At 34.8% G+C, this 9,319-nt stretch overlaps 1 protein-coding gene across 1 annotated transcript in view; it reads right to left on the bottom strand.

Moving 5' to 3' along the window:
- The window catches only part of tweek (transmembrane protein KIAA1109 homolog tweek), a 443,660-nt gene that overhangs the window by 217,458 nt on the left and 216,883 nt on the right, over nt 1–9,319 (bottom strand). The gene's annotated exons all lie outside the window — the stretch shown is intronic.

The following is a 9,319-nucleotide window of genomic DNA, read 5'->3' as shown; positions in this document are numbered from 1 at the left end:
GCATTTAGCCCTTTAATGCAGAGTCTGTCATATATGAAACGCTTTTTAACCCTTTCAAGGCAGAGGAAAAAGGTTCTCAATATGCTTTTGAACGTGCTTTTTCTCATGTTGACGTAGATATTAATCGTAGAAAATTTTTCCATAGTAAAATAATAATAAAAAAAAAATTAATAAAAAATAAATAAAATAANAAATTTTCTACGATTAATATCTACGTCAACATGAGAAAAAGCACGTTCAAAAGCATATTGAGAACCTTTTTCCTCTGCCTTGAAAGGGTTAAAAAGCGTTTCATATATGACAAACTCTGCATTAAAGGGTTAAATGCTGCGTTCCATTATCTCTTTTCTAAGCGAAGATCTACGATTTTGAAAAAAAACTCGTGTTTTGCCTATAGTGCGTTGCCTGTGGGCATTCTTTCATATATGTATGTATGTGCCATTTCTACCGTTATATATTTTTAAAGGGTTAAATGCAGCACTTTCGTAAAGATATCGACCAGTATAACCATTTTTATACCCGAGCGTACTTGTGCACAAGGGTATATTAATTTTGTTCACATAACGGTTGTTTGTAACAGCCAAAACGAATCGAGATAGATATAGACAAATGTATACATAAATGCTCAGAATGAATAGAGAAATCGATTAAGCCATGTCTGTCTATCCGTCCGTCTGTCCGTCTGTCCGTCCGTCCGTGTACACGATAACTCGAGCAAAAATTGAGATATCTCAACGAAATTTGGTTTGTAGGTTTCCGTTAATCCAAGGTAGGTTGGTATTGAAAATGGGCGAAATCGGACTGTAACCACGCCTACTTCCCATATAACGGTAATTTTCAGAAATACGAAAACTGCGATATTTTAGTAACTACTGAATATAATTCACTCAAAATTGACATTTACAATGATTTTCAGACGAAAAATAAGAATATTGTAAATTTTTGGAAATATGGGCGTAGCCACGCCCACTTATGGTTACTTGTGTAACTTGGTAACCGCTGCACCAATTTCTTCCAAACTTGGCACAGTTGTTGGCCTTGGTACAGCATACTAAACCGCCGAAAATTTAAAAAATCGGACAATAACCACACCCACATCCCATATAACGGTAATTTTCGGAAATACGAAAACTGCGATATTTTAGTAACTACCGACGATTATTCACTCAAAATTGATATTTACAACAATTTCTAGACGAAAAATAAGAATATTATAAATTTTTTGGAAAATGGGCGTAGCCACGCCCAGTTATGGTTACATGTGTATATCTTGGTAACCGCTGCACCGATTTCTTCCAAACTTAGCACAGTTGTGGGCCTTGGTACAGCATACTAAACGGCCGAAAATTTAAAAAATCGGACAATAACCACGCCCACATCCCATATAGCGGTAATTTAGAGAAATACAAAATCTTCGATAAATCACTAAATATTAAAGCTAATTTATTCAAAATTGATGCTTGCAACAAATCTTTAGCAAGAAATGCGTTTATGGTAAAATTTTGGAAAATGGGCGTGGCACCGCCCTTTTATGATCACATATATGTATATCGGTAACCGTTCTACCAATTCGTACCAAATTCGGTATTTTTATTGTGCTTGCCACATAAAAGCAAAACGTTGAAATTTATTGAAATCGGACTAAAATTACGGCCGCTTTTCATATAACGGTATAATTCAGAAATGCTTGAAACTGCAATATTTCGAAATTTAAGGACGCTACTCAAAATTGATACACCCCGGCTTAATATCTAGCGGTAGCTTTCGGAAAGGTGAAAAAACATATATTTAATACTCGCGCCGGGTATTTAATGTTCGGCTCCGCCCGAACTTTGACTTTCTTACTTGTGGTTATATACATTTTTTTGTGAAAGCTGATAGTTTACGAGTTATTAGAGTTTAAAGGTAGCTTTTCTTCTTCCAATCTGGCCACTCGGGTACAGCATCCAATGTCCCAAGAATCGAGTCTTAAGATAAAATAAAGAGAAATCTTTCAGAAACAGTGCTAATGGTGTATTAAATATAGTGTTTTCTAGTGGAATGGGAGCCAAAATCCAAAATTAAAAAAGTGACATTTTGAACGGTATTTTGAGGGTTAAGTTATTGTTGTTGTAACTTCTCTATAGTTTTCCTATATTATATGATCATTTATCTTCACGATAAAAAAAATTTCATTCCATTATCTCTTTTCTAAGCGAAGATCTACGATTTTGAAAAAAAAACTCGTGTTTTGCCTATAGTGCGACGCCTCTTGCCATTGTGTATCACAACTTTAAGTTATCGATGCAAATTTTTTGAATGAGCAGTACCTCCGCACTGGGCAGCTATTCCAGGCGAAGCGAGACGCTATGCAATTTTTTGATCGGACCGTTGCCAGAATCAATCTGATAAGAAAGGTTTTCCCAGTTCCTTCTGGCGCATCCAAGAAGAAGGTCCCACCAACTCCGTCATTTATCATTTGCATCATGCGATCATAAAGGGACTTCTCCTCCCGCTTTAATTTGGGTATGTATCATAATAAGAATAATCTTCATAATCTTTATATTATTGTCACCGTTCTTCAATTTGTTATCGCTGACTTTTGGACTACCGCTACAAATGAGAAGTCATTTACTCCTTGTGATTTATAAAAACTTATTTGAGAAATACAATGAGCGAAGGAAGACTTAATGGCCTTGCTTCGGTTTCCACCCATAAAGATACGGAAATTATGCCAGAAAAAATTTTGGATGAAATGGCGAAAATGAAAATCAGGCGTATTAATTTTGCGCTATGAGGTTGTTTTTTGAGCTCCGTTTTCGACCCTTGACAAAACTTGTATGTTATATTTATAGAACTTGTACTAATTAATACAAATCTGTGAATTTAATGCTGATTTTTTTTTAACAAAATTATTTATGTGCATAGCAGGTTTTAGTGTTCTGCTTTTTTTAAATCTGAAACGATTGAGTAAAACACCACCAATAGCTCATCTCTAGCTACGCCCCTGCATACATACATGCATATGTCTGTATAGCATTAAATGAAACCTTTTTCAAATTAAATGAAACCATTTTCAAAATAAGCGAACCCTTTTTCTCAAAGTGAAACCTTTTTCAGGTTAAAGCTTAGTATCCAGCTCTTAAGAAAAGCAAAAACTCCATATAAAATGACGTACAAGAAATGGCTAAGAAATTTTCTTGAGTCAAATTTCCTTAAGGCAGTACGCAGTTCTTCAGAAATTTAGTACGCTTTCTACTACGGTTTTCTAAAGTTTTTTGTGAAAAAAGAGCACAAGGCAACCCAGGTTTGCAACAGAAATATATGCCCGTTCCATTATTTCTTGAGGAAAGAGTGAGGCAACAGGCTGTGCGTTATCAAAAATGTCAAAATTCCTTGGACACACACGCGAAATAATGGCAATTTTTTCTTGACGGTTTTCTTAAGAGCTGGATATTTAGCTTAAGCGAAACCTTTTTCCAATTAAATGAAACCTTTTTCAGATTCAATGAAACTTTACTCAACTTAAATTAAATTTCTTCTTTTTTGTTTACTGTGAATTCGCTGTTACGCGGTCAAGGCATAAATGAAATGAATGAAATGAATCCACAAACCACAAGATATAAGAGAAAGATGCTTACTACAATTCTTTCCAGCATAATTAAACCCCATAGAATAGGCATTTTCGAAGTTAAAACTCTATGCCCGATCATTATTTAGTGATATATATAACTACTGAGCGCAACATAGTTAGTGTGATTGAAGAAAGTATCGCACAAATTAGTCAAAATGACTGTGCGAATTATGTTATGGACATGGTCATCCAAAATCCGAAAGCAGCGAATGGACAAGCTTTTCATTAATTTTATAAACTATGACTTAGGGCCGCTTGCATCATGTCTGGTTAACACCTTCTCCCAGATAAACATCATAATCGGCGTTATCGAGTCCCTGTTATAAGCACGCCGTCGATAGCGATATGTAACTGGGGTAAGTATTAGCCAGACATGGTGTAAACGGCTCTTAATAGGTTAAGTTTATTTCGTGTTTCTTAATTAAATAATGCTTAATACTTAATTTAAGAATGTTGCATTTAATTTGAAAAAAGTTTCGTTTAATTTGAAAAAGATTTCGCTTAACTAGAAAATGGTTTCATTTAAGCTGAAAATGCTATATATAGTTTTGGTTAAATGGTGTTGCGCATTTTCTTCCATATAAAGCACGATCAAAATCTATTTTTATATGAAAAAAATCTGTGTAATTTCTAGCGACTTGAAACTGGCACATTATTAGACTAAATTGAATGGGATTCAAAAGTGTATACCACAAAATTTTCTAAAAATTTGGAAACTTTCATGGCAATTTTTAAAAGTTTGATCATTTTTCTTTTAAATTCGTTATTTATCTGTTATAGATTGAATTATATTTTAAATGAAAGTTATTAAAAATAAATAAATAATTATAAGTTGCAAACAATATCATTTTGAATTTCGGTGCTAATTAGTTGAACGCAGGTGTATGTGTTGATAGCTTTCTTAACAATTTTTTTATGGAAACTTTTAACTATAACAGTAATTGCTGGTTTGGTGTTACTTCTTAAACATGGAAAACGATGACTTTATATGATATGTTACACAATAAAAATTTGTTGCAAAATTGTCAATATCTTAAAACACGGCCTGCTTTTCACGAAATATTTTTTAAGGTATAACTAATGATTAGGCCTGAGAAGGATCTTTTAAAAAGTAATGCAAGCGGTCCTTTAAGGATCTACGAAAAGAAAAGCCGCGCATACCAGCGCCAAAAAGATTGGCGGTCATATATATTTCAATAGACGAACTTTAGCAGTTGTTTCAACTAACAAAAAGTGCACTACAACATTAAGAATTAATGTAATTTATTCTATATTTAGCAACATATAATTATTAAGATGTGTCTTAAAGCATGTTCACATTATACTGTGCGACACTAAAAAATACCTGGGAAGTTATGTATATTTTCTGGTAGGTCTTTTCGAGTAAAACAAGAATCGAAATATGAAATTTGCCAAACACCCCCAAAATCTTGATTTACCGTTAAAAAACCGGTATTTCGTATTTTTGCGCACTTATAAGCCTGTAACTTAGTTCATTACGAACCGAGTTTCGGTTTATTGCAGGGTTTAAAAAGAAGAAACTTGGGCCTTTCGAACCCAGCAAACACCTTTTTTTTACTTTTTTCACCCTTTTTTTCAAGTTTGGTGAGCTTTTTACGCACTATTTTATAAGAAAACCACACTAGTCCTAAATTGGCTGTAAAACTAAATTTAATAGCGAGTAAAACGAGTGTTTCTTTTCAAAAATCGGATGAAAGTTTACTGAGTTATTAAACTTTTTATGTAAACACAATTTTTGCAAAAATATTTTTGGCTATACAACTCAAAAATGTTTTCTTGACCGCTTTTTTTTAATTTGACGTTTTCAATGATCGCAAAGTATGACCATTCCGAGATTCGGATCAAATAGGCAGGAAAAACGTTTTAAACGTCCCATTGATTAAAGCTTAAAATGTTGTCCTACTACACGGATTGCACGGTTTGAAAAGCTGTCCCATAGGAAAACCGGTTGTTTTTTCGTGCAAGGTCTTTGCAAGACTCCGAGAATACTCATAATTGTAAAATTATTAGATGTACATAGCAACGCTTTTTGTCATCTTAAAGTGGTGTTCCCAAAATTAAGTGAAGCAAACATAAAAGGAGGTATTCATTTTTTATTCTCTCATCTAATACTTTTTCATCAGTTTTATCTCTTTTTATGAATTTTAGGTATTTTCATAGGACCTCAAAATCGTAAGATTATGAGCGAAGTGAGCTTTTTGAACAAAGCGTGCATGGAAGGGTTTTGTAGCGCTATGCAATAATTTCGTTGGAAACTACAGAAGCGACGACTATGTCACGGTTGTTAACGAATTTTTGAATGCTTACGGTGGAATGGGTTTTAACATGTCCACAAAAATTCATTTCATCCATTTGCATTTGGACTTCTTCCCACATAATTTGGGCCAGTTCAGTGATGAACGAGGCGAACACTTTCACCAAGAAATAGCTACAATTAAAAAACGCTTCGGAGGAAAAAATAAATAACAATAATAATAAGGCCAACAACCGTGCCAAGTTTGGTGGAGCGGTTACCGAGATATACAGATGTAATCATAAGTGGGCGTGGCTACGCAAATTTCCCAAAAATGTATATTATTAGTTTTCGTCTCAAAATCATTGCAAATATGANGTTATTAAACTTTTTATGTAAACACAATTTTTGCAAAAATATTTTTGGCTATACAACTCAAAAATGTTTTCTTGACCGCTTTTTTTTAATTTGACGTTTTCAATGATCGCAAAGTATGACCATTCCGAGATTCGGATCAAATAGGCAGGAAAAACGTTTTAAACGTCCCATTGATTAAAGCTTAAAATGTTGTCCTACTACACGGATTGCACGGTTTGAAAAGCTGTCCCATAGGAAAACCGGTTGTTTTTTCGTGCAAGGTCTTTGCAAGACTCCGAGAATACTCATAATTGTAAAATTATTAGATGTACATAGCAACGCTTTTTGTCATCTTAAAGTGGTGTTCCCAAAATTAAGTGAAGCAAACATAAAAGGAGGTATTCATTTTTTATTCTCTCATCTAATACTTTTTCATCAGTTTTATCTCTTTTTATGAATTTTAGGTATTTTCATAGGACCTCAAAATCGTAAGATTATGAGCGAAGTGAGCTTTTTGAACAAAGCGTGCATGGAAGGGTTTTGTAGCGCTATGCAATAATTTCGTTGGAAACTACAGAAGCGACGACTATGTCACGGTTGTTAACGAATTTTTGAATGCTTACGGTGGAATGGGTTTTAACATGTCCACAAAAATTCATTTCATCCATTTGCATTTGGACTTCTTCCCACATAATTTGGGCCAGTTCAGTGATGAACGAGGCGAACACTTTCACCAAGAAATAGCTACAATTAAAAAACGCTTCGGAGGAAAAAATAAATAACAATAATAATAAGGCCAACAACCGTGCCAAGTTTGGTGGAGCGGTTACCGAGATATACAGATGTAATCATAAGTGGGCGTGGCTACGCAAATTTCCCAAAAATGTATATTATTAGTTTTCGTCTCAAAATCATTGCAAATATGAGAGGTAGGCCTGGTTATTGTCCGATTTTGCCCATTTTCAATACCATCCGTCCTACGCTGAAAAGAAGTACACATACCCAGTTTCCTTAAGATATCTCAATTTTTACTTGAGTTATCGTGTGCATAGACGGACGGACCGACAGACGGACAACCAGTCACCGCTTAATCGATTTCTTTTTTCATTATGATCATTTATATATACATTTGTCTATATCTACCTCGATTCGTATTGGCTGTTACAAACAACCGTTATATGAATAAAGCTATAATACCTTTGTGCACAAGTGCGCTTGGGTATAGAAATGATTTCAGAATATTCTACAATGAGTTACTGATGATGCTTAATTAAGAAAAAAACAGTCAAGAAAACATTTTTGAGTTTTGAATTTTGTTTTCATAAAAAGTTTAATAACCCAGTAAACTTTCATCCGCTTTTTGAAAATAAACACTCGTCTTACGCGCTATTAAATTAAGTTTTACAATCAATTTAGGACTAGCATGGTTTTTTTATAAAATAGTGCGTAAAAACCTCACCAAAGTTGAAAAAAGTTAAGAAAAATTGTGTTTGCTGGGTAAATACACACAGATGTCATAAGGTTTCTTTATTCACATATATATCGTTCGAAAGGCCGAAGTTTCTTCTTTTTAATCCCGGCAATAAACCGAAACTCGGTTCATAATTAACAAAGTTAGAGGCTTATAAATAAGCAAAAGTACGAAAACCCGTTTTTTTAACGGTAAAGCAAGATTTAGGAGGTGTTTGGCAAATTTCACATTTCGATTCTGGTTTTACTCGAAAAGACCTACCTGAAAATATACAAAACTTTCCAGGTTCTTCTGCGTTACGCTTTTTGTAGCACTGTGTAATAGTTAGATTTTACATCACATTTTAAAATAAAAATAAATCAACCTTACGTTTCTCTTAGCGGCGCACTATGGGCAAAACACGAGTGTTTTTTTCAAAATCGCAGATCTTCGGTTAGAAAAGAGATAATGGAATGAAAATTTTTTTCATCGTGAAGTGAATGATTATAATATATATAATAGGAAAATTATAGAGAAGTTACAACAACAATAACTTAACCCTCAAAATACCGTTCAAAATTTCACTTTTGTTAAAATTTTTGATTTTGGCTCTCATTCCACTAGAAAGCACTATATTAATACATAATGTGACCAACTATTTCATAGCTCAAAGAAGTACAGGCTAGGTTGGATTAAGTTAACGCCGCGAGTTGATTATAAATTTTCGAATCCGGCTAATTTCGATCCCTGAGAGCTCAGTGTTTGTTCAGAATTGCGAGCAAAAATGCTTCCATCTTAGTCTCGCGAAGGTTGGACAGTCTAAAGGAAAGTGTGGAGATTCAGTTCATCTTCCTCTTGACAGCTGACACAAATTGATCAGTCGAATTTCTTAGTCTCACCGCATGAATACCAACTGCACAATGGCCTGTCAGAACACCCTAGCCCTTGAGAGGTAACGTGTTTTAAAGTGCCCTATAAAACATTTGCTGTAGCAGAGAAAAGTTTTCTTTCCGGTTTACCTGAGCCTAATAGCAGCTCGTGCTGCGACAATTCTGTCTGCAATATCCTCAGGCGCTGAGTTCAACATATTTGTGTTAAGCGCCAGTGTAGGTTCCTAATGCGCCGCTAATTCCTGTTTTACAAGTGTAGCCTTCTCTAGTGAGTACCACCAGACAAGGGCTCCTTGAAACAATATAGGCTTAAATCTGGTTTGCTTGTGACGAACTTTTGTAGTGCCGGGGTAAGCTAAGTCCGTCCAGGGTTCCTGAAATTGGAATTCCTACTTCTCTCCTTCAAAATGATAAATCTTCAATTTCAATCCATTTACTCTTTATTATTAAAATGTCTATTAAGAATTCCTATCAAGAACGCTTAAAGGCAGTGGGAGTGAATATCCCTCCACTAACCTTACCTGTCGGCGGGAGTGGTAACCTCCGCCGAATATAAGACTAAACGCAAATGAGGTGGAAACTCCCAGGTGCGCTTCGTTTGCCGGTAGTGTGTGCCCACCGACTAGTATACCTGCCTACTAGCGACTGCCTCCTTTTACAAAATATCTCCTCGCTTTTATACTCTTCTGCGCGCAGGCAGACTGTTATTCTACAATAACAATGCTTAACTACAAATGTTAAGAAATTAACAAACT

This window comes from Rhagoletis zephyria, unplaced genomic scaffold (genome assembly GCF_001687245.7).
Source record: "Rhagoletis zephyria isolate East Lansing unplaced genomic scaffold, Rhagoletis_zephyria_1.1 Rzeph_scaffold_00090, whole genome shotgun sequence".
Classification (NCBI taxonomy): Eukaryota; Metazoa; Arthropoda; class Insecta; order Diptera; family Tephritidae; genus Rhagoletis; species Rhagoletis zephyria.
Note: the sequence above shows the minus strand (reverse complement) of the source record. Positions and strands in the feature narration are given on the sequence as shown.